At 37.9% G+C, this 25,239-nt stretch overlaps 1 protein-coding gene across 6 annotated transcripts in view; it reads right to left on the bottom strand.

The window, feature by feature from the left end:
• The window catches only part of SCAPER (S-phase cyclin A associated protein in the ER), a 616,772-nt gene that overhangs the window by 245,446 nt on the left and 346,087 nt on the right, over nt 1–25,239 (bottom strand). The window lies entirely within an intron of this gene.

Raw genomic sequence — 25,239 nt, 5'->3', positions numbered from 1 at the left:
GTATAGTTTCAAGCTAAGTATGCCCACTACAATCAGCCATAACTTAAGGCCTATCAAAATGGGATATAACCCCTTGGTAACTGCAAATAATAGTGACCTCATCTAAAAGACAGGAAAAGTAACATTTAACTAGAGTTGACTATGTTCTAGACCTTGTGCCAGGGCTAAACATTCATTGCCTCATTAAGTCCTAAAAACTCATTATGGTATTATTCCCAATTTACAAAGAAGAAACTGATACTTAGGAAGATGCCTGGTACAGACATACCTTATTTAATTGTCCTTTACTTTATTGTGCTTCGCAGATACTACATTTTTCACAAATTGAAAGGTTGTGACAATGGAGCATCAGATAAATCTAGTGATTTTCCAACAGTATTTACTCACTTTATTTCTCTGTTATATTTTGGTATTTTTCACAATATTTACAAAGTTTTCACTATTATTATATGTTATGATTATCTGTAACCAGTGATCTTTGATGTTACTATTGTAGTTGATTTGGAGCACCATAAACCATGCCCATATAAGACTGCAAACTATCAAATATTGTGTGTTCTGACTGCTCCACCGATTAGCTGTTCTCTGTATTTCTCCTCCCCTCGGGTATCCCTATTCCGTGAGCAAAACATATTGAAATTAGGCCAGTTAATAACCTTACAATGGCCTCTAAGTAGTCAAGTGAAGGAAGAGTGACATGTCTCTCACTTTAAATCAAAAGCTAGAAATGATTAAGTTTAGTGAGGAAGGCATGTCAAAAGCTGAGACAGGCCAAAAGCTAAGCCTCTTGGGTCAAACAGTTAGCCAAGCTGTGAGGAAAAGTTCTTGGAGGAAATTAAAAGTGCTATTCCAGTGAAAACATGAATGATAAGTAAAAGAGCCTTATTGCTGATATGGAACAAGATTTAGTGGCCTGGATAGAAGATCAAATCAACTGTAACATTCTCTTAATAACCAAAGCCTAAAACAGAGCAAGGCCCTAACTCTCCTCAATTCTATTAAGGCTGAGAGAGAGTTAAGGGAGCTGCAGAAGAACAGTCTGAAATAGCAGTGGTTAGTTCATGAGGTTTAAGAAAGACGCCATCTCCATAACAACAAAGTACAAGGTGAAGCAACCAGTGCTGATGTAGAAGCTATAGCAAGCTACCCAGAAGAACTAGATAAGATCATTGATGAAGGTGGCTACACTAAACAGATTTTAAATGTAGACCAAACAACCTTCTACTGGAAGAAGGTGCCATCTAGGATTTTCATAAGAGAGGAGAAGTTGATGCCTGGCTTTAAAGATTCAAAGGACAGGCTGACTCTCTTGTTAGGGGCTAATGCAGCTGGTGACTTTAAGTTGAAGCCAGTGCTCACCTACCACTCCAAAAATCCTAGGGCCCTTAAGAATAATGCTAAATCTACTATGCCTGTGCTCTATAAATGGAACAACAAAGCCTAGAAGATAGCACATCAGTTTACAACAGTTTACTGAATATTTGAGACACACTATTGAGACCTATTGCTCAGAAAAAAATTATTCTTTTTGAAATATGACTGCTTGTTGGCAATGCACCTGGTCAACCAAGAGCTCTGTTGCAGACATAAAAGGAGATGAATGTTGTATTCATGCCTGCTAACACAACGATTCAGCAACCCGTGGATGAAGGAGTCATTTGGACTTTCAAGTCTTATTATTTTAAAAAATACATGTCATTAGGCTATAGCTGTGATAGACAGGTGATTCCTCTAATGGATGTGGACAAAGGAAACTGGAAAGGGTTCATTATTCTAGATTCCATTAAGAACATTTGAGATTCGCAGGAGGAGATAAAAATAGTAACAATACCAGGAATTTGAAAGAAGTTGATTTCGACCCTCATGAATGATTTTGAGGATCAAGACTTCAGTGGAGGAGTAACTGTAGATGTGGTAGAAATAGCAAAACAACTAGAATTAGAAGTGAAGCCTGAAGATGTGACTGAATTGCTGCAGTCCCATGACAACACTTAAATGGATGAGGAGTTGCTTCTTATGGACAAGCAAAGAAAGAGTTTCTTGAGGTGGAATAGACTCCTGGAGAAGATTCTGTGAACATAGCTAAAATGGTAACAAAGGATTTAGAAATTACCTAAAACTTAGTTGATAAAGAAGTAGGAGGATTTGAGAGAATTAACTCAAATTTTGAAAGAAATTCTACTGTGGATAAATTGCTATCAAAGAGCATTACATGCTACAGAGAAATCTTTCACAAGAGTCAAATGAAAAACTTCACTGCTGTGAATTGCCACAGCCACCATAACATCAGCAACTATCGCCCATCAACACCAAGGCAAGGCCCTCCATCAACAAAAAGATTACTAACTGCTGACGATTCTGATCATGGTCTGCATTTTTAAGCAATAAATTATTTTTAAGTTAAGGTATGTACATTTTTATTTTTAATTTTTTAGAAAAGATATTTAGATTACATGTCTCATAAAAAATACAGGGGATTTCCATATGCCCTGCTCCCCACACTACCCACATTTGTCCCCATTAACATCCTTCTTTAGTGTGGCATATTTACTGCAATTGATGAACACATTATGGAGCATTGCCACTAAACACAGATTACAGTTTACTTTGTAGTTCACACACTCTCCCACACAATTCTTTAGGTTAAGGCAAGATATATAATGGCTTGTATCCCAAGTCCTGAAAATGCCCTGTTACATGTTTTCCCTCTCCCTGACCTCAGAACCTCCAGTGGCCAGTGCCTCCACATCAATAAGTTCTTCCATTGCTAGAAACACAGTAAGTCTATAGTAGAATACCAGTAAATCCACTCTAGTCCACAGTTCATCCCCCAATCCTGAGGATTCTGTGATGGTGATGCCTACCCCTCCTCTAACTGAGAGGGGGCTTCAGTCCCAATATGTCTTTGGGGCCTCTTGGCCTTCCAGATAAAATTTATAGTTTTTCCAATTCAGTAAAATATGCTGTGGTGATTCTGTCTGGGATTGTGTTAAATCTGTAGATAAGTTTGGGTAGGGCAGACATCTTCCTCTCTGTGAACAGGGAATATTCTTCCATTTATTTAAGCCTTCTTTGATTTCTTTTAACAGTGTTGCGTAGTTTTCTGTGTATGTCATTTACATCTTTAGTTAAATTTAATCCTAGGTATTTGATTCTTTTAGTTGCTATTGCAAATGGGATTTTTTAACTTGATTTCCTCCTCAGATTGTTCATTGTGGATGTATAGAAATACTACTGATTTTTGCACATTGATCTTATAACCTGTGACTGAACTCATTTATAAGCTCTAGAAGCTTTGTTGTAGATTTCTCAGGGCTATGTATAGGATCGTGTCATCTGCAAATAGAGAAAATTTTGACTTCTTCCTTTCCAATCTGGATGCCTTTTATACCGTTTTCTTCTCTAAGTGCTCAAGCACTTGTAACACAATGTTAGATTGGAGCAGTGAAAGTGGGCATCTCTGTCTTGTTCCCAATCTGAAAGGGAAAGCTTTTAGGATTTCACCATTGAATGTGATGTTAGTTGTGGGTTTTTCATATATACCTTTTTCAAGTTGAGGAACTGTCCTTCTATTCCATCTTTTGTAGTGTTTTTATCAGGAAAGGGTGTTGTATTTTGTTGAATGCTTTTTCTGCATCTATAATCATTTGCTTTTTTTCTATCTGTTCATGTGATATTACATTGGTTGATATTCTTATATTGAACCATCCCTGCATAGTAGGGATGGTCATGGTATATGATTGGTTTGATGTATTGTTGAATGCAATTACCAAGTATTTTGTTGAGGATTTTAGCATCTAAGTTCATTAGAGAGATTAGTCTATAGTTTTCCTTCCTTGTGGCATCTTTGCTTGGCTTTGGTATTAGGGTGATGTCAGCATCACAGAATGAATTAGGCAATGTTCCCTTCACTTCTATTTTTCAGAAGAGTTTAAGTAGGATTCTTCTTAGTTCTTTCTAGAATGTTTGGTAGAATTCACCTGTGAAGGCATCTGGTCATGGGCTCTTCTTAATTGGGAGAATTTTGATGACTAATTCTCTCTCCTTACTTGTGATTGGTCTGATAAGTTCATCAATTTCTTCCTTCATCAGTGTAGGCTGCTTGTGTGTTTCTAGGAATTTGTCCATTTCCTCTAAACTGTCCATCTTGGCATATAATTTTTCAAAGTGTCCTCCTATGATATTCTTTATTTCTGTGGGTTCAGTGGTGATATCTCCTTCCTTCTTTCTTATTTTGTGTATTTGTATCTTCTTTCTTTTTTTCCTTGTTAGCGTTGCTACACATTTGACAATTTTATTGATCTTCTTTAAGAACCAGTTTTCCTAGTGCTTTCTTATTTTCAAATTTCATTTAGTTCTACTCTAATCTTTGTTGTTTCTTTCTTTCTACTTCCTTTGGAGTTAGTTTGTTGTTCTTTTTCTAATTTCTCCAGGTGTGCAGTTAGGTCTTTGATTTTAGCTCACTCTTCTTTTTTAACAAAGGCACTTATGGCTATGAATTTTATTTTCAGTACAGCTTCTGCTGCATCCTATAGATTTTCATACATTGTGTTGTCATTTTCATTTCTTTCAAGTGATTTTTTGTGATTCCTTTTGTGATTTCCTCCTTAACCCACTGTTTATCCAAGAGTGTGTTGTTCAACTTCCATATCTTTGTGCCTAATCTGGTTCTCTGGCCCTCACAGATTTCCAGCTTCATTCCATTGTGGTGAGAGAAATTACTTTGCATAATTTCAATCTTTCTGATTCATTGAGATGTGTTGTGTGGCCTAGCATGTGGCCTATCCTGGAGAATGATCCATGCACTTGAGAAGAATGTATGTCCCACTATATCTGGGTGAAATGTTCTGTATGTGTCTATTAGGTCCAGGTCTTCTAATGTATTATTCAGTCTTTGTTTCTTTCTTTATTCTCTGTCAGGATGTTCTTTCTAATGGTGATAATGGTGTATTAATGTCCCCCACTATAATTGTAGAGGCATCTATTTCTCCAATTAGTTTTTCGTGTTTACTTCATGTATTTCGAGGTGCACGGGTTAGGTGCATAAATATTTATGACTGTTCTTTCATCTTGAGTATCCCTTTTATTAATATATAGTGTCTGTTTTTGTCTCTTACAATAGTTTTGCATTTTAAACCTATTTTTTCCAATATTAGTATAACTACTCCTGCCATTTTCTGGTTATTGTTTGCTTGTAGAATTGTTTTCCATTCATTTATTTTCAGTTTTCTTGCATGCCTGGGTCTAAGATGGGTTTCTTGTAGACAGCATATAGATAGGTCATATTTCCTTATCCATTCTGCCAATCTGTGTCTCTTGAGTGGTGAGTTTAATCCATTAATATTTAATGTTATTACTGTCAAGGAATTATTTACATTAACCATATTTTCATTAGGTTTATATATGCCATAGGTTGTTTTTATTTGTCTTCTTATCTTTTTAGTTGTTCTTACACTCTCCTCCAACTCTTTCTCCTGTTTTTTCCTTTTGACCTGTAGAACTTCCTTTAGTATTTCTTGAAGTGCAGGTTTCGTATTGACATACTCTCTTAATTTTTGTTTATCTGTGAATATTTTGAACTCTCCCTCATTTATGAATGCCAGTTTTGCTGGACAGAGAATTCCTGGCTGGGAATTTTTTTCTTTTAGCACTTTGACTATGCCATACCACTGTCTGTTTGCCTCCATGGTTTCAGATGAGAAATCAGCACTTAATCTTATCAGGCTTCCCTTTTATATATGAATGGTTCTCTTTTCTCTTGCTACTTTCAGTATTTTCTCTTTGTCTTGAACAATGGATAATTTGACAAGTATAGGTCTTGGAGTAGATCTATTAGGATTTATACTCTTTGGGGTGCACTGCGCTTCCTGTACATGTACACCCATGTCCCTCAATAAGGTTGGGAAATTTTCAGCCATTATTTCCTCCAACACACCTTCTGTCCCCTTTCCCTTTTCTTCTTCCTCTAGGATGCCTATAATGAGTATGTTTGTGCGTTTTGTGCTATCACTCAAATCCTTGAGTCCCTGCTGGATTTTTTCTATCTTTTTATTATCTGTTTGATTTCACTGTACTGTCTTCCACATTGCTGATTCTTTCCTCTGCATGATCAAAACTGCTGTTATAGGCTTCCAGTGTATTTTTTTTAAAGATTTATTTTTTATTAATTTCTCTCCCTCCCCCCCACCCAGTTGTCTGCTCTCTGTGTCCACTTGCTGTGTGCTCTTCTGTGACTGCTTCTATCCTTATCAGTGGCACTGGGAATCTGTGTTTCTTTTTGTTGTGTCATCTTGTTGTGTCAGGTCTCTGCGTGTGTGGCACCGTTCTTGGGCAGGCTGTACTTTCTTTTGCGCTGGGTGGCTCTCCTTATGGGGCATACTCCTTGCATGTGGAGCTCTGCTATGCGGGGGACACCCCTGCATGGCACGGCACTCCTTGCGCGCATCAGCACTGTGTGTGGGCCAGCTCCACATGGGTCAAGGAGGCCCGGGGTTTGAACCACGGACCTCCCACATGGTAGATGGATGCCCTATCCATTGGGCCAAGTCCGCTTCCCCCAGTGTATTTTTGATTTCTAGAATTGTGCCTTCATCACGGTCATATCCATTATCATTTTATGTATGTTTACAATTTCTTTCGTGTGTTCTCCCAGTGTCTTCTTAACACCCTTAATCTCTTCCTTCACTTCATAAAGTCGATTCATGAAATTTGTTTGGACATCTCTGATTAGTTGTTCCATCTTCTGCATCTCCTTCTGTTTTTTAGTTGGTTCAATGAACTGGACCATGTCTTCCTGTTTCTTACTATGGGTTGTAATTTTTTGTTGGTGTCTAGGCATCAGTTTACCTTCATGGATTTGTTCAGTTGATTTGCTTCTCTTGGTAATCTAGTGTTTTATTTTGCTGTTGTTAATGAGTTTGCAGTAAGTTTTTACTTTGGCACTTAATTCCTCTTATTCTACTTTCTTGCTGTTGTCTATGCTCATGTTTTCCCTTGGGCTATTTATCTCTTTGTCCAGTTCCCTCCAGATTGATGCCCTGAAGCCTCCTGCTATGTGGGTTCCCAAAACAGCTCACTTGGGTAGGATTTTGCCCCTTCTCAGTCATTTTCTTACAAGAGAGGTAGGGCATGCACACCTAAGCTGATGCTATCTTGCCAGAACTGTTTTTTTTTTTTTTTGATATAATTCTAACACACACTTAATAGATTACAGTATAGTGTAAACATAACTTTCATATGCACAGGGGAGTCAAAAAATTTGTGTGACTTGCTTTATTGTGATATTTGCTTTGTTGCGGTGATCTAAAACCTAACCTGTAATATCTGCAATGTAGGCCTGTATATGATAACATATATTTACCTAGGGCTTTAGGTGAGAGGATATGAATCTGTTCTCTTACTCTATAGTAAGCACTTATAATTAGAAACCTTCATCATACTTAAAGGGCTGTTTCTCACTTTTTCTTGTGCTAGTTCATTTTTAGCAGTTAAATATTTATTTCCAGAGTTCCTATTCTGTATAAACAAAACTGGACTGTGAGAGATTCTAAGAGATATATACATATGGGGATATTCAAGGAACATATCCTCCATAAGGAGGAAAAAGACATAAGAAGCATTAAAAGATACGTAACTTTATGAAATCCCTAGAATACACAAATTCCTGGAGACATAAAGAAGATTAGTAGTTCCTATGGCTAGAGGGAGGGAGATGTGTGAGGGTGACAGCCAAAGGGTATGGGTTTCTTTTGGGAGTGTGAAAATATTCTAAATTGATTGAGGATATGGTTACATATTCTGTGAATATAATAAAAACCATTTTAACATGATATCTCAAGTAAAGCTCTTCACAATTAAAGATATACAACTCTACATAGCAAAGTAAATAATAAAAAATGACAACTGTTAATTTCCAGCAAAGATGACAAGCTAAGTTTCCTGAAGGAAATGAATATATACTTGCTTGAAAGATAGGTAGTATATCAATATACAAAAGATAGAGGAAATGGTATTACTAGGAAATACTATTACTACAGAGAAAAGTGAGCAATTAATGCTGAACACAAGTTATGCTTAGGAAATAGTGCACAGTTCCATCTGGTTTGAGGGAAAGATGAAAATACAGGAATATTGAGAGATAAGGCTGAAAACAATCCATTCAGCTATTCTATCACCAATTTGATTATTTCTTTTTTGGATAATGATCCACTAATATTTTATATTAATTATTAACATAGTGTAGTACACTGTATTCTCTTTTTAAATTTTCATATGATCTTAGTTATATTCCTTCACAGCCATAATGTGGGATTATTTGTTTACTCAATTTTGTTAGTCTTTTCCACAGGCTATTATACCAATTACCAATCTTCTAAAAGAATTAGACCTTATCAACCTCTGTTTAACTTCTTCCTCTATCTTTATAAAGATCTGGTAAGTGCCATATAAGAATTTGTTAAGTAAAAATAAATGTTCTTTCCTATTTTTCATAGAGTGATATAAATATTGTTCTAGATATTTGAGTTGTTAAGATCATTTGAACTTCAACTAATAAAATAACTTAAAGCTACAATTTCATTCTGAGCAAAGCTTTGGCCACAATTCGTAAGTTTCTTATTCTCAGCTGTTAAAAATTTCAAATAGTTGGTAATTTCCAATAATTTATATCTAACAATTCTTCCTTCAAACAGTGTTTTCTTTTTTTTTCCCCTTGATTCCAATGAGTTCATTTTATATCTCTATAATTTTAACTGTTTTGTTTTTATTTTTGGGGTAAGTTTAATTAACATATGCATACAACAAAACATTTTTATTTTAAGCATACAATTCAATGGGTTTTCACAGTTGTGTACAGCAATGTAACCAAAACCACAATCATAATATAGAAAATTTCCACAGCCCTACAAAGTTCTTTCATGTCTCCATAAATCTCTTCCCTCTCATCTTTTGACCCTAGCAACCAATGATCTGCTTTTTCTTTGTATGGGTTTTCCTATTAAGGACATTTCATGTAAGTGAAATTATACAACATATGGTCTTTTGTGTCCGTCATTTAGCATAATGTTTATGAGGTTCAACGATGTTATTGCTGGAATATATGTCTGAATATATTTCATTGTATGAATACACCACATATTCTCTATTCATTTGATGGATATTTGACTATTGGGAATAATGGGGCTCTTAAAATCTGTGTACATATTTTTGCATAAATTTATGTTCCAAATCCCTTGGGTATAACCTAGAAGTTGAATTATTGGGACATATGGTGATACCATGTTTAACTTTTTTAGGAACCATTAAACCATTTTCCAAAGTGGCCACGCTATTTCACATACCCTCCAAGAACGTACCAGGGTTCCAATATCTCTACATCTTCACCAACAGTTGTTACTTTCCAGTTTTGTGATTTTAGTCATTCTAGTGGTGTGAAAAAGTATCTTGCAGTGGTCTTAATTTCCCTAATGATTATTCATGTTGAGCAAATTTTCATGTACTTAATTAATAGCCATATAAATATATATTCTTTGGAGAAATGTCAATTTAAATTCCTTCCCACATTTTAATTGGGTTGTTTTGTTGTTGTTGTTGAGTGATAAGAGTTCTTTATATACTCTGGATACCATACTTTATTATGAAGAGGATTTGCAAATATTTCCTTCCATTCTGTGGGTTATTTTCTCTCTTTCTTGATAGTATTTTTTTTTTTTTTTTTTTTTTACAAACGAACACTGCTTTATTGTCAACAGAACCTGCCTGAGGCCTGGGGACCCATTCGGCCCCAGGGAGGCTATTGAGAATGGGTCTCTGGGGTGGGAGGAAGAGATAGGTCAGGGCAGTGAGAACCACTTGGACCACTGCCGGGGACTGGGTGGCCAGAGACAGGGTGGGAAGAGCCAGCGGGGGGCATGGGGGCGGCCAGGGAGCTGTGTCTCGGCTCCGCCTGGCTCATCTGCAGCAGACCAGTGAGGGCGATCAGCCAGGCCCACTGAGCCAGGTGGTGGAACGGCCAGGGGACGGGGTGGGGAGGACCCTGGCGGACAAGACGGGGTGGGGACAGCAGCCGCAGGGAGCCCATCACCTGCTGTGGGGCCTCGGACAGGTACAGGGGAACACGGTGCCCACAGGGCAGCAGAGGGTCTGAGAAAAAGACATCTTCACAGCATGTGACTGGGAGCCCTGCCTCCCTGGGCACCTGCTCTCCATTCTGATGCCCTGCAGTGGGGGCCAGGGGCCTGGGGGCCAGGGGCCTGAGGGCCCTGTGCGAGGCTGCCTCATACAGGGGCCAGAGTGACAGAAGGCACAAAGTCCGGCTGGAGAAGGAGGCACCGGCCCCACAGCTGGCGCCCTGTCCTGTTGGGGGGAGCCTGGCTCCCCCGGGGCTTCCTCCCCAGAGCTCCAGGCCTCGCCCTGGTCACTGTCCTCCGAGAGGCCTCGCTGCTCCAGCACCTCCTCCTCTTCTGAGTCCCAACGTGGAAGGGCCCAGGGCAAAATGCCGTGCCTGGAGGCACGGGGGCAGGGGGGCACGGGGGCAGAGCAGCACGTCCACACCCCCGGGCCCGGCTGCGCAGCCCTCCCCTCCAGCCCGAGCGCCCGTCTTTGTCTTCGGAGAACCTCGCGCGACGCCAGCGTCCGATAGTATTTTTTGATGCAGAGAGATTTTTAATTTTGATGAAGTTCAACTTATCTTATTTCTTTTGTGACTTGTACTTTTGGTTCCATATTTAAGAAACCATTGTCTAATCCAAGGTCATGAAGATATGCACCTCAAGTTTACCTCTAAGAATTTTATGGTTTAAACTATTGCATTTAGGTCTTTTTTTTTTTTAAGATTTACTTTTTTATTTTTTTTCTCTTTCTTTCTCCCTGCCCTCCTCAGCTGTCTGCTCTCTGTGTCCATTCAATGAGTCTTCTTCTGGGTCCGCTTGTATTCTTGTCAGCGGCACCAGAAATCTGTGTCTCTTTTTGTTTCATCATCTCACTATGTCAGCTCTCCGTGTATGTGGCACCACTCCTGGACAGGCTGCGCTTTTTTTGCGTGGGGTGGCTTTCCTTACAGGGCACACTCCTTGTGCGTAGGGCTCCCCTACACGGGGGACACCCTTACATGACAGAGCACTAGCACTCCTTGCATGCATCAGCACTGTATGTGGGCCAGCTCACCATACACCCTGGGTTTGAACCCTGGACCTCCCATGTGGTAGGTGGACGCTCTATCCGTTGACCCAAATCCACTTCCCACATTTAAAAGGTCTTTCATCCATTTTGAATAAGGTTTTGTATATGGAGCAAGGTAGGGTTCAAATTTATTCTTTTGCATGTGGATATCAATTTTACCCAGTACCATTTGTTGAAAAGACTAATCTCCAATGAATAGTCCTGACACCCTTATCCAAACTCAACTGACCAAAGATGTATGGGTTTATTTCTTAACTTTAGATTTAAATCCATTGATTTATGCCTATCCTTATGACAGTTATGACATTTTTCTGATTACAGTAGCTTTGTGGGAAGCTTTCAGAACACGAAATGAGTCCTCAAACTTTGTTCTTCTTTTCTATGATTGTTTTGGCTATACTGGATCCTTGTAATTCCCACATGAAATACAGAATCAGTCTATGATTTCTGCAGAAAATGCAGTTGCAATTTTTCACCTTTTTTCCTCTTTGCAGTTTAAATTTTGATACGGACTGTACTGAATATGTTGATCAATTTGGAGAATATTGCAACCTTCATATTAAGTCTTCCAATCAGTAAACATAGGGTGTCTATAAATTTGTCTTAATTTCTTTCAATTATGTTTTATAGTTTGCATTCTATAACCTTTGCAACTCCTTAATTAAAATTATCCTATGTATTTTACTTTATTTTTTTAGGTAGTACCAGGACTGAACCCAGGACCTCATACATGGGAAGTAGGTGCTCAACCACCGAGCTACATCTACTCCCCAACGAAGAGTTTTTTTTTTTTTTTGTTCGTTTGTTTTTAGGAGGTTCTGGGGATCAAACCCAGGACCTCATAAATGGAAAGCAGGTGCTCAACCACTTGAACTACATCCACTCCCCAGTATTTTATTATTTTTGAAGCCATTGTAAATGGAATTGTCTTAATTTCATTTTCATTTTGTCCATTGCTAGTATATAAAAATGTAACTGATTTTTGTATGTTGACTTTGTATCCTACAATTCTGCTGAACTTTTTAACTAGCTCTAATAGTTACGTGTGTGTTTATTCTTTAGGTATTTCTGTAAATAAGCTCATGTCATCTGCAAAGAGAGAGAGTTCAAATTTTTCCTTTCTAGCTTGGATGCCCTTTTTTTTTTTTAAAGATTTCTTTTTTATTTATTTCTCTCCCCTTCCCCTTTCCCCCAGTTGTCTGCTCTCTGTGTCCATTTGCTGTGTGTTCTTCTGTGTCCACTTGTATTCTTGTCAGCGGCACTTTTAGTTGCATCATCTTGCTGTGTCAGCTCTGTGTGTGTGCAGTGCCACTCCTGGGCAAGCTGCACTTTTTTCACACGGGGTGGCTCTCCTTACGGGGCGCACTCCTTGCGTGTGGGGCTCCCCTACGCGGGGGGCACCCGTGTGGCATGCACTCCTTGCACACGTCAGCACTGCGTGTGGGCCAGCTCACCACCTGGGTCAGGAGGCCCTGGGTTTGAACCCTGGATGTGGTAGGCAGATGCTCTATCAGTTGAGCCAAATCCACTTCCCCTGAATGGATTTTATTTCTTTTCCTTGCCTCAGTGCCCTGGCTAGAACTTATAGAACAATGCTGAATAGAAATGAAGAAAGTAGACATCCTAGTTTTGTTCTTGATCTTAGGGGGAAAGCTTTCAGTCTTTTACCACTGAGTGTGTTATCTTTTCATAAACGACAACTGTAGGATGAAGAATAGCCTCTCAAAAGATGTTGCCAAGTTCTAATGCCTGGTATCTGTAAATGTGACCTTATTTGAAAATATAATCTCTGCTGATGCAGTCAAGTAAACTTGAGGTCATGGATTACTTGATTACTATGGACCTGAAAACCATTATGAATGGTGTTGTTATAAGAAGAAAATCTGGATACAGATGGAAACATATAGGGAAAAGACAGGCATATGTAGACAAAGGAAGAGATTGGAGGTATGCTACCAGGAGCCAAGACATGTCTAGGGCACCCAGAACTGAAAGAGGCAAGGATAGATTCTTTCCTTGAGCCCCTCATGGTCCTGCCAACATCTTGTATCTAGGCTTCTTCTAGCCTCCAGAACAGATATATTTCTGTTGTTTTAAGCCAATCAATTTGTGGTACTTTGTTACAGTAACCCTAGGAAACTACCATAATGCCCTGTATTATATTAAGGAAATTACCTTCTACTCCTAATTTAAGTGTTCTAATCATGAGAGGGCACTGGATACTGTCAACTGTTTTTGTTGTATCAACTGAGATATAATGTGGTTTTGTCCTTCATTCTATTAACATGATGTATTACACTGATTTTCCTATGTTGAACAACCCTTGCATTTCTGGCATAAATACCACTCGGCCATGGTGTATGCTCCTTTTAATATGCTGTTGGATTTGTTGGCTGTTATTTTGTTAAGGATTTTTGCATCTATATTCATAAAGAATTTTGCTCTAGAGTTTTATTTTCTTATATTTTATTTGGCCATGGTATTAGAGTAATGCTGGCCTCATAGAATGGGTTATCTTTTCCTCTTCTATTTTTCGGAAAAGGCTGAGAAGGATTGGTATTAATTCTTTTTTTAAATGAGTATACTGGAATTCATCAGACAACTGTACCTTGTTTCAATCTCTTTACCTTTTATAGGTCTATTTCCTTTGCATGTCTCATATTTTTTGTTGAAAACCAGACATTTTGAATATTATAACGTGGACACTCTGGAAATCAGATTCTCCCCTGCCTCCAGTATTTGTTGCTACTTGTTGTAGTCTGTTCAGTAATTTTTTTTATAACTGATTTTATAAAGTCTATTTCTTGTTGTTTCTGGTCATTGAAGCCTCTGCTCTGTCAGCTTAGTGGTCAGCTAGTGATTCTAGAGATTTCTGTAAATATGTAGAAGTGAAACAAAAGAATACCTCCCAGTTTTTGCAGAAGTGCTGTGTTGGCACCTTTCTTGAAGGGGTAGCTAGGCAGTTCACAACTCTGCTATCTTCTTCTATTCCTGTTTGTGCAGAGTATGAAGGTCAGCCAAGGATGAGGGGTTGGGCATTCTCAGGTCTTTTCTGAGCATGCACATATCCCTGCATATTTCTGGGAACATGTAGGAACTTTTCAAAGCTCTTATTCCCCAGCCTTTTGTCCCAAACTTTACAGGTTAGTCTATTGTTTACTCCCTTTTCCCATGCCCCAGGCAACAGAAACTAATTTGCTTTTAAATGTTTAGAACAAATGCCCCTGGCTAGCCATATAAATCCTGGGAAAATTCTAAGCTAAGCAAAAAGAAGGCAAGGCTTCCTTCAAGACGACACCAGACAGGGAAGTGGACTTGGCCTGATGGATAGGGCATCCACCTACCACACAGGAGGTCTGTAGCTCAAACCCAGGGCCTCCTTGACCGGTGTGGAGCTGGTCCATGAGCAGTGTTGATGTGCGCAAGGAGTGCCGTGCCATGCAGGGGTGACCCCCATGTAGGGGAGCCCCACGTGCAAGGCGTGTGCCCTGTAAGGAGAGCTGCCCAGCGTGAAAGAAAGTGCAACCTGCCGAAGAATGGTGCTGCACACACAGAGAGTTGACACAACAAGATGACGCAACAAAAAGAAACCCAAAAAGAAACACAGATTCCCGGAGAGCCGACACAACAAGATGATGCAACAAAAAGAAACACAGATTACTGGTGCCACTGATAAGGATAAAACCAGTCACAGAGGAAGGCACAGTGAATGGACATAGAACAGACAATGGGCGGCGGGGGGGGGGGGGGGGGGGGGGGGGGAATAAAATAAATCTTAAAAAAAAAAAAAAAAAAAAAAGACACCAGACAGATCAAACAACCACAATTCTATAGGATTAAGGTCAATCCTGCTCCTCTAGTACTAAGTACTTGTAATGGGAACAAATCTTCAAGATTGCTGTGAAGCTGGGGAATAAGGGTCTAGGGTAAGTTAAAATGCCACAGCTGATAGTTCTTGATTAAGCAAGCATTCTTCTCGTTGCAGTAAGCATTTTATTAATTTCCAGAGTTTTAAAAGAAATTAATTTGAAGAATTTGCAAATTTATTCATTGCTTTTGTGGATGGATGGACTTTTAGAGTTTCCTATTCCAATATTTTCACTGATGTCACTTAGGGTTTTTGTTTTGTACATGACACGTTAACTTGTATTTATTATGACTACAAATATATTTAGCCCTGTTTCTGCCACTTTATTTTTATTCATTGTATCTAAAATGTAGAAGCAACCCAAATACATATCAACTGCTAAATGTGTAAAGAAAATGTGGTATATTTATACAATGGAATATTACTGAGATATAAAAAGGAATGAAATACTGATACATGCTATAATGTAGATGAACCTTGAAAATATTTAAAGGAAATGACCCAGTCACAAACACCACATAGTGAATGATCCCATTTATACGAAATGTCCAGTACAGGAAAATTTATAAAGGAAAAAGGTGGACTAGTAGACTAGGAATGAGAGTGGGATTAGAGGAATGGAGAGTGACTGCCTAACCAGTTCAAGATTTCATTGAAGGGAATGAAAATGTTTTAAAATTAGACTGTGGAGATGATTGTACATGTGATTATACTAAAAAAACCTAAATTATACACTTTAAGAGAGTGAATTATATAGTATATGAATTGCATTAGTATTTTTTCTCTCCTTTCCCAATGTAAACTTCATGTTCCACTTAACTTAAAGCTATCCATTTTTTATAAAGGAGCTGAAGTTATTCAAAAACCCACACTACTGCTGGATATTTGGGGACCTAATAGTATATCATTTGGGATATTTGTTTTAAAAAAAAGGTCACAGATTTATATGCTAAATTCAGTCTGAAATTTTTTTCAGAATATAAGACAAAGATATCTATTTGTAACCTAAGTGGGATACTATCTTACAAATAAGTATTATTCAAAGATATACAAATACTATAAATATTATAGAAATAAATTTTTACTTTAGATACAAAATTCCTTTGTCCCATTCTTCACTTCTGATGTTGCCAAATTTTAAAATACCCAAATGTTTTAAGTTTCATTTGACAAAAAAAGAGAAATCTGATTTAATACTATTATTTCTTCTGGAATTAGTTCCCCTTCTCTTTATTCACTCATTCATTCAACAGATATTTAATGACTATCTACAACATGTCAAAAATTACTCTAAACTTGTGAGGATTGTAGGACGATGGTGGAGCAGGGAGCTCCAGGACTCAGTCATTCCTCCAAATAAATTATTAAGCAGGCAGGAATGGTCTGAAGCAAATATTTTGAAACTCTAGAGGCCAGAAGAACACTCTACAGCATCCAGGGAAGAGTGGGAGGAAGAGTTTGATATATTATGGTAAATTATTCTTTCCACTGCCATGGCTACCCATTCCCATACCCCCACTATCACAGTAGCCCACTGCAGGGTCCAGACCCTAGCTCAATGCTTGTGACAAAGGGTCATAAAAAGCCTCTTCATTAAGAACAGGTGTGGGCATGGCTGATCACTGATCATGGTGGCTTTTGATTAAAGATTTCAAATCAATGGGGGTCCGGCACTGAAGACAGCTATTGTTTCATCCCATCTTTGATGAGCGCGGTGGTAGCCAATGTTTCAATCTGTCCTGGACAGGGGCAGTAGCAAATATTTTCTCAACTTGTACCCAACAGGGGCAGTGGTGGTAGAGACTTAAAGATGCTCAACTTCCTCAGGGCTATGGGAGACAATTTGCTCAAGGGTTATATTTGCTGGGCAGAACAGGAAAGCTCAGTGGGAAGCCTTCAGAGAACCTCTTATTGCCCTTCCTGATCCCCCTCCCCAGTGAACAATGGAGTCATTCTTTGCTCCCTTCATGTTCTCTGACCCTGTTTTAACTTGAAAGACTGACTTGGGAAAGTCCTCTCCATTGTCTTCCTCCCATAATTTGCCCTCCTGGCAAAAACACTTTCAAACTAAAATAGAAGTATATAAAACTATAGAGGCAGACAACCTGAGACAAAAGCTTGCCAGCTCCAAACATCTCAGAGAGGAGGCTGGTCTCCTGAGTAACAGAGGGGACAACCAAACTCCTATAAACAGAGTAACTCCAAAACAACTAACAAGCACAAACCCAGGACAAGACAGAAGCCTAGAAAAACAGGGAACACCCTGCACACTGCATTCACCCTGGGTAGACCTTCCTGTTAGGAGGACTGAAGCTCAAGAAAATCTCAGTCTTACCAACAGCTAGTTTTGAAATCAAGAAACAGATATCTCAGGGAATACATCTCAGAGATAATATTTAAATATTAAGATGTACAGTATGTAACGAAAGAGTACAAGACAAAGAAACAGGAAATGATGGCCCATCAAAAAGAAGAGGATAAAGATACAGAAAACACTAACAAAGAAGATGAGAATGTGGATATGCCAAACAAAGTCTTTAAAAAAATTTATCTTAAAAATGCTCAAGGAAATGAAGGAAAATACAAAGAAAGAACTGAAGGATATCAGGAAAAGAAAAAATGAGTAACATGAGATTCTTAGTAAAGAAACAGAAAATTTAAAAAGGAACCAAATAGAACTACTGCAGTTGAAGACCACAATAACTGAAATGCAAAATGCCCAGGAAAAACAGATTGGAGCTGACGGCAGAAAGAATGGGTGGATGTGAAGACAAGAAACTTGAAATGAGTCGGGCTGAGGAGCAGAAAGAAAAAAGAAATATAAAAAGTGAAAATAGCTTAAAGAACCTCTGGGACACCATCAACTGCATCAATACATGCGTTATGTGAGTCCCAGAAGGAGAAGAGAGAAAGTCACAGAAGGAATAGTCAAAGAAATAATGACAAAAGACTTCCCAAACTTAGCAGAAGATGTAACTACAGACATCAAGAAGCCCAGAAAACACTAAACAAGATAATCATTTAGAAAAATGTACCCCATAATATACTGATTACAATATCAAATACAAAGGACAAGGAGAGAGCTCCAAAAGCTGCAACTTGTTACATACAAGGGAGTCCCAATAAGATTGAGTGTCCACTTCTCATCAGAAACCATGGAGGCAAAAGGCAGTGTGCTGAAACACTAAAGTTCTGAAAGAAAACAACTGCTAGCCAATAATTCTATATCCAGCAACACTGTCTTTCAAAAATGAGATTAAGAAATTTTCAGATAAACAAAACTTGAGGGAGGTTCATCACTAGACCTGCCCTAAAAGCAATGCAAAAGGGAGTTCTGCAGACTGAAACAAAAGGACATTAGACAGTGGTTCAAAACAGCATAAAGAAATAAAGACCAGGGAAGTGGATGTGACTCAACAGTGTCCACTTACCATACAGAGGTCCAAGGGTTCAATACCCAGGGCCTCCTGGCTCATATGGTGAGCTGGCCCACACCCAGCGTTGCTGTGCTCAAGGTTTGCCAGACCCACGCAGGGATGCCCCCACGTAAGAGCACCCCCGCACAAGAAGTGGCCCCTTTGCAAGGAGAGCTGCCCTGTGCAAAACCACAGCCTGCCCAGGAGTGGTGCCACACACACACACACACACACACACAGAGCTGACGCAGCAAGATGATGCAACAAAAAGAGACACAGATCCCCAGTGCCACCTGATGAGAATGCAAAGTGGACACAGAAGAACACACAGCAAATAGACACAGAGAGCAGACAACGGGGGGGGGGGGGGGGAATAAATAAATAAATACAAAAAATAAATTAATTAAATCATTAAAAAAAAGAAAGAATGAAAGACCAGCAGTCAAGGCAATCATTTGGGTAATTATTATAAATGCCAGTATTACTGTAATGTATTGCTTGGTATATAACTCCATTTCTTAGTTCCTACAGGTAGCAAAATTCAAATGCATAAAAAGTAATGACAAATCTATGTTTTTGGACAAACAATGTACAAAGATATAAGTGGTATCACATACAAAATATGGTGTGTGGTGGGGAGGGAGTACAGGAAAACTATACATGCATGCTTTTGAAGTTTAGTTACTATCAAACCAGACATGACTTCTATATTTAAGATATTAAATTTTAACCCTATAGTAAGTAACAAGGAAAAGAGATAGAAAATATAACCAGATAGAAATGAGAAGGCACTCAACATAGTACAACACAAAATACCAAATAAATGTAAAAGTAGGCATTAATGGAAGTGACGGACAAAAACAGTGTTAAGTTTTATAAAGCCTAAATAGCAATATGGCAGAAGAAAGTCCCATATTAATAGTGACTTTAAGTGTAAATAGATTAAACTCTTCAGTCAAAAGAGAGGATTGGGAGAATGGATAAAAAGTCATGACCCAACTATATGCCGTTTGCAAGAGACTCACTTTAAATTCAAAGATAAAAATAGGTTGAGGGTGACAAGATGGAAACAATGGAAATAATACCCAAAAGAGAGTTGATGTGGCTATAATATCAGTAAAATAGACTTTAAGTAAAAAACAGTTACAGGGGACAAAGATGGTAATTATATATTGATAAAGGGCTCCACGACAGAATGATACAATAATTATAAATATATATATATACACCTAACAGCATAGCCCCAAAATATATGAAGCAAATGCTGCCAGATTTGAAGGGAGAAATGATGGTTCTAGATTAATAGTAGGAGACTTTAAAACACACCACTCTCAATAATGGTCAGAACATCTAGTCAGAAGATTAATAAGGAAGTATAAGTCTTGAATGATTCTCTAAATCAACTAAACCTATCAGATATACAGAACACTTCACCCATCAAAAATAAAGTATACATTCTTCTAAAATGCACATGGATCATTCTCCAGAATAGACAATATGATGGTTCACAAAACAGTCTCAATAAATAAAAAAATATGACAATCATACAATGCATATTCTCTGGCTATAACAGAAGGAAGCCAGAAATCAAAGACAAGAGGAAAAAAGGGAAAATTCACAAATACATGGAAATTAAACAAAATACTCAAACAACCAATGGGTTAAAGAGGAAATCAGAGGTGAAACTGGGAAATATCTTGAGGCAAATGAAAACAAAAGTACAGCATACCAAACCTTACGAGATATAGAGAATGGAGTGCTGAGTGGGAAATTCATACCCTGAATTGATTACATTAAACAGGAGAAAGACTTGAACCAGAGACCTAACCTCAAAACTGTAAGAATGAAAAGAAGAGGAGCAAACTAAACCCAAAGTAAACAAAAGAAATAAAAATTAGAGTGGAGATAAATAGAAAACAAAACAAAACAAAGAAACAGTACAGAAAATAAACAAAATAAAAAATTGTTTCTTTGAAAGATCAATAACATTGACAAACCTTTAGCTAGACTGACAAAGAAAGGATACAAATTATGAAAATCAGAAATTAAAATGGGAATCTTATTATCAACCTGATGAAATTTTAAAAAGACAATAAGAGGATTCTAGAACAATTGTACACCAATAAAGTACATAACCAAGATCAAGGGTTCTGAACCAGAGGTCTGTGAGCTTGAATTGCAATTTTAAAAAAACATTATTCTTGTGGGGACATGTTGGTGCAGGTGTTATATATTTACTAAATAATACACTGTATAGTGTGGACTTAGCAAAGGGTCTGTGGTTTTCACCTGACTGGCAAAGGAGTCAATGGAACAAAAAAGGTTAAGAACGCCCGACAAAGATGGAACAAATTCTTAGAAACACACAACCTACGTAAGCTGATGCAAGAGGATTGCAACAAACCAATTACTAGTAAGGAGATTGAATCAGTAATCAAAATCTCCCAACGAAGGAAAGCCCAGGACCAAATGACTCTACAAGGAAATTCTACCAAATATTCCAAGAAGACTTTACAGTAATTCTGCTCAAACTTTTCAAAACACTTGAAGAGGAAGGAACACTTCCTAATTCATTCTATGAGGCCACCACCCCCATACCAAAGCCGGATGAAGCTACAAGAAAACTACAGACTATTATCTCTTATGAATCTAGATGCAAAAATCCTCAACAAAATACTAGTAAATCGAATCCAACAGCATATTAAAAGAATTATATACCATGAGCAAGTAGGATATATCCCTGGTATTCAAGGTGATTCAAAATAAGAAAATCAAGAATGTAATACACCACATTAACAGAATGAAGGGGGAAAAAAACACATGATCATCCCAGTTCATGAAGAAAAAGCATTTGACAAAATCCAGCACTACTTCATGATAAAAACACTTAAGGAAACCACCTTAGCATCAGAAAGGTCATATATGAAAAGCCCACAGCTAACATCTTACTTAATAGTGAAAGACTAGAGCTTTCCCTCCAAGATCTGGAAAGAGACAAAGATGTCCTCTGTAACCACTGTTACTCAACATTGTAAGGGAATTTATTGCCAGAGAAATTAGGCAAGAAAAAGAAATAAAAGGCATCCAAATTGAAAAGGAAGAAGTACAACTTTCCTTATTTGCCAATGATAAGACCTAATATAAAGAAAACCCCAAAAAATCCAAAATAAGGCTCTAAGAGCTAATAAATGAATTCAGCAAATAGGCAGAGGACAAGATCAACACCTCCAAGTCTGTAGTGTTTCTATACCCTAGTAATGAGCACTCTGAGAAAGAAATCAATGAAAAAATTCCATTTTCAAGAGCAACTAAAAGAATCAAGTATCTAGGAATATATTTAAATTAGGCTGTAAAGGACTTGTACCCAGAAAACTACAAAACACTGCTAAAAATATATCAAAGAAGACTGCAATAAATGGAAGGATATTCCATGCTCATGTACTGGAAGACTTAATATCAGTAAGATGTCAATTTTACTCAAAATGATTTACCTATTCAACACAATCCCAATCAAAATTACAGAAATGAGAAAGCCAATCATCAAATTCATATGGAAGGGTAAGGGGCCCCAACAGATAAAGCTATCTTGAAAAAGAAGAATGAAGTTAGAGGTTTCATGCTTCCCCATATTAAAACAAAGTCACGGTAATCCAAAAAGCATGGTACTGGCACAAGGACAGACATATAGACCACACAGATCAAAGGAATTGAACTGAGAGCAAAAAATCAACCCTCACATTTAGGGCCAACTGATATTTTTTAGGAGGTACTAGGGATTGAACCTAGGATCTTGTACGTGGGAAGCAGATGCTCAACCACTGAGCAACATCTCCTCCCAATGAGAGTTTAGTTTTTTTTTGTTGTTGTTGTTTTTTTAGGAGGTATTAGGGCTCAAACCCAGGACCTCGTACATGGGTAGCAGGCGCTGAACCTAATAAATGATTTTTGACAAGGGGACAAAGACCACTCTATTGGCAAAGATTAGTCTTTTCAACAAATCATGCTGGGAAAACTGGATCTCCATTTTGAAAAATAAATAAATAAAAGGAGAATCCCTACCTCACATCATATATAAAAATCAACTTAAAATCTACCAAAGACCTAAATATAAGAACCAGCACTGTAAAACTCCTAGAAAATAATGTAAGGAAGCATCTTCAGGACCTTGTGTTAGGCAATGGTTTCTTAAACTTTACACCCAAAGCACAAGCAACAAAAGAAGAAAAAAAACCATAAATGGGCATACTCAAAATTAAAACTTTTGTGCCTCAAAGAACTTTGTCATGAAAGTAAAATAACAACCTATACAATGGGAGAAAAGATTTGGAAACCACATATCTGATAAAGGTTTAATATCTAGAATACATAAAAAAACTTTCAACTTAATAACAAAAAGATAAACAACCAAATTAAAAATGGGCAAAAAACCTGAATGGACATCTCTCCAAAGACAATATTCAAATGCCCAGAAAGCATATGGAAAAAAAAAGCTAAATGTCAATCAACCATTAAGGAAATGCAAATCAAAACCACAATTATCCAAAGCTTATATATGGTATACTTTTTGGACCATAGTTAGCAGTGTTATTTTGAATATGTTCTTTCATAATTTGTAACAAATGTTCCACAAGAATGCACGGTGTTGGCGGTGGGGTAATGTATGGCAATTTCGTACATTATGCATGATTGTTTGGAAGCTTGAAACTTCCCTAATAAAATTTTTTGAAAGTGCAAAAAAAAAAAAAGGCCACAATAAGAAACCATTTCATACCCATTAGAGTGGCTGTTACAGGAAAAACAAAACAAAACAACCAGAAAATAAATTTTAGAGAGGATGCTGGGAAAGAGGTACACGCATTCATTGCTGGTGCCAATGTAAAACAGTGCAGCCGCTGTGTAAGATAGTTTGGCAGTTCCTTAGAAAGCTAAACATATAGAGAGCTACCACATGACCTGGCAATTCTACTACTAGGTATATACCCAGGAGAATTGAAAGCAGGGACTTAAACAGAGTATTTGTACACCAACATTTTAGCAGCAGTATTCACAATTGCCAAAAGATGGAAGCAACCTAAGTGCCCATCAACCAGTGAAAGGATACATAAAATGTGGTATATACATACAACGGAATACAATTCAGCAGTCGAAAGGAATGTAATCCTGATATCTGAGACAACATGCATAAATCCTGAAGACTTCATGTCAAATGAAATAAGCCAAACACAAAAGGATAAATATTGTATGATCTCACTGATTTGAAACAATTTGAATAAGCAAACTCATAGAGTCAGAATCTAGAATATAGGCTACCAGGAGATGGGGTGGGAATACAGAACGGAAAGTTAATGCTTAAAATATACAGGGTTCCTATCTATTATATCTAGGTAATGGATGGTGGTATTGGCAACACATTGTAAATGATATTGATACAAATATAGATATATAGACATAAATATAGACACAGACATAGATATATAGATATATCTTAGTATGATGAAAAGGGGAAATATTATGGTTAACACAATAAAAAATTTAAAAACATCCATGGAACTATACTACACAGAAAAGGAAGCTTAAATTAAACCATGAATTTTACTTAATAGTATAATTATAAAAGCATGCTATCATGAATTGTAACATGTTCCACACCAATGCAAAATGTTTGTGGTTGGGTGGTGTATGGGAGTCCTGTATTTTATGCATTATTGTTCTGTAAACATACAACTTCTCTAATAAAAAAAATTACACATCAAGCATATAATATATAACAAGGTTGAGAAGGTCCTTCTGCTCTTACATGAGCTTTTACAGTAGGTGAGATAATAAAATAACAAGATACAATCAGAGAATAATAGATGCAATGAAGAAAAAGAGCAACTGATGTAGATTGACTGGATATATGTATGTATGTTCAGGAGTTGGTGGAGCTACAGAGGGCACAATGATGGAAGGGCTCTGAAAAATAAGCCTTTAAAATGAAACCTGAGGGAAACGAACTTGGCCCAGTGGTTAGGGAGTCCGTTTACCACATGGGAGGTCCACGGTTCAAACCCCGGGCCTCCTTGACCTGTGTGGGGCTGGCCCATGCGCAGTGCTGATGCGTGCAAGGAGTGCCGTGCCACGCAGGGGTGTCCCCCGTGTAGTAGAGCCCCATGAGCAAGGAGTGTGCCCTGTAAGGAGAGCCGCCCAGCGCGGAGGAAAGTACAGCCTGCCCAGGAATGGCGCCGCCCACACTTCCCGTGCCGCTGACGACAACAGAAGCGGACAAAGAAACAAGATGCAGCAAATAGACACAGAACAGACAGCCGGGTGAGGGGGTGGAATTAAATAAATAAATAAATCTTTAAAAAAAAAAAAAATGAAACCTGAAATGAAGGAACCAGTCCTGGGACAATCTGGGGGAAGGTCAAACTGGGTATAGGGAACATCAAGTGCAAACTCTCTGAGGCATATATTCAAGGCACAAAGGCCAGCAATGGAGCAGCTGATATAGAATTATGCATATTATCCATACACCACATTTAAAACACTTTGTTGAAAATCGTCGCTGACTTCTGTTTGTACCAAGTACATGGCTTTTTCTCTGTATTTGTTCTCTTTGACTTTTCTGTCACTATATTTTACAACTATCACTTCCTTACACAAGTTCTCTTCTTTGACTTCCATTTAATAGTAGTTATCTATTTTTCCTATTGCAATTTTAATACTATAATGAATGATAAATATATAATTCTCGTCTTCAGTCCAACTTTGAAACTCTTTGAGCTCTTCACAAAG

This window comes from Dasypus novemcinctus, chromosome 3, assembly GCF_030445035.2.
Source record: "Dasypus novemcinctus isolate mDasNov1 chromosome 3, mDasNov1.1.hap2, whole genome shotgun sequence".
In the NCBI taxonomy this organism is placed as follows: Eukaryota; Metazoa; Chordata; class Mammalia; order Cingulata; family Dasypodidae; genus Dasypus; species Dasypus novemcinctus.
The sequence above is the reverse complement of the archived record's forward strand: the minus strand, read 5'-3'. Positions and strand labels throughout refer to the sequence as shown.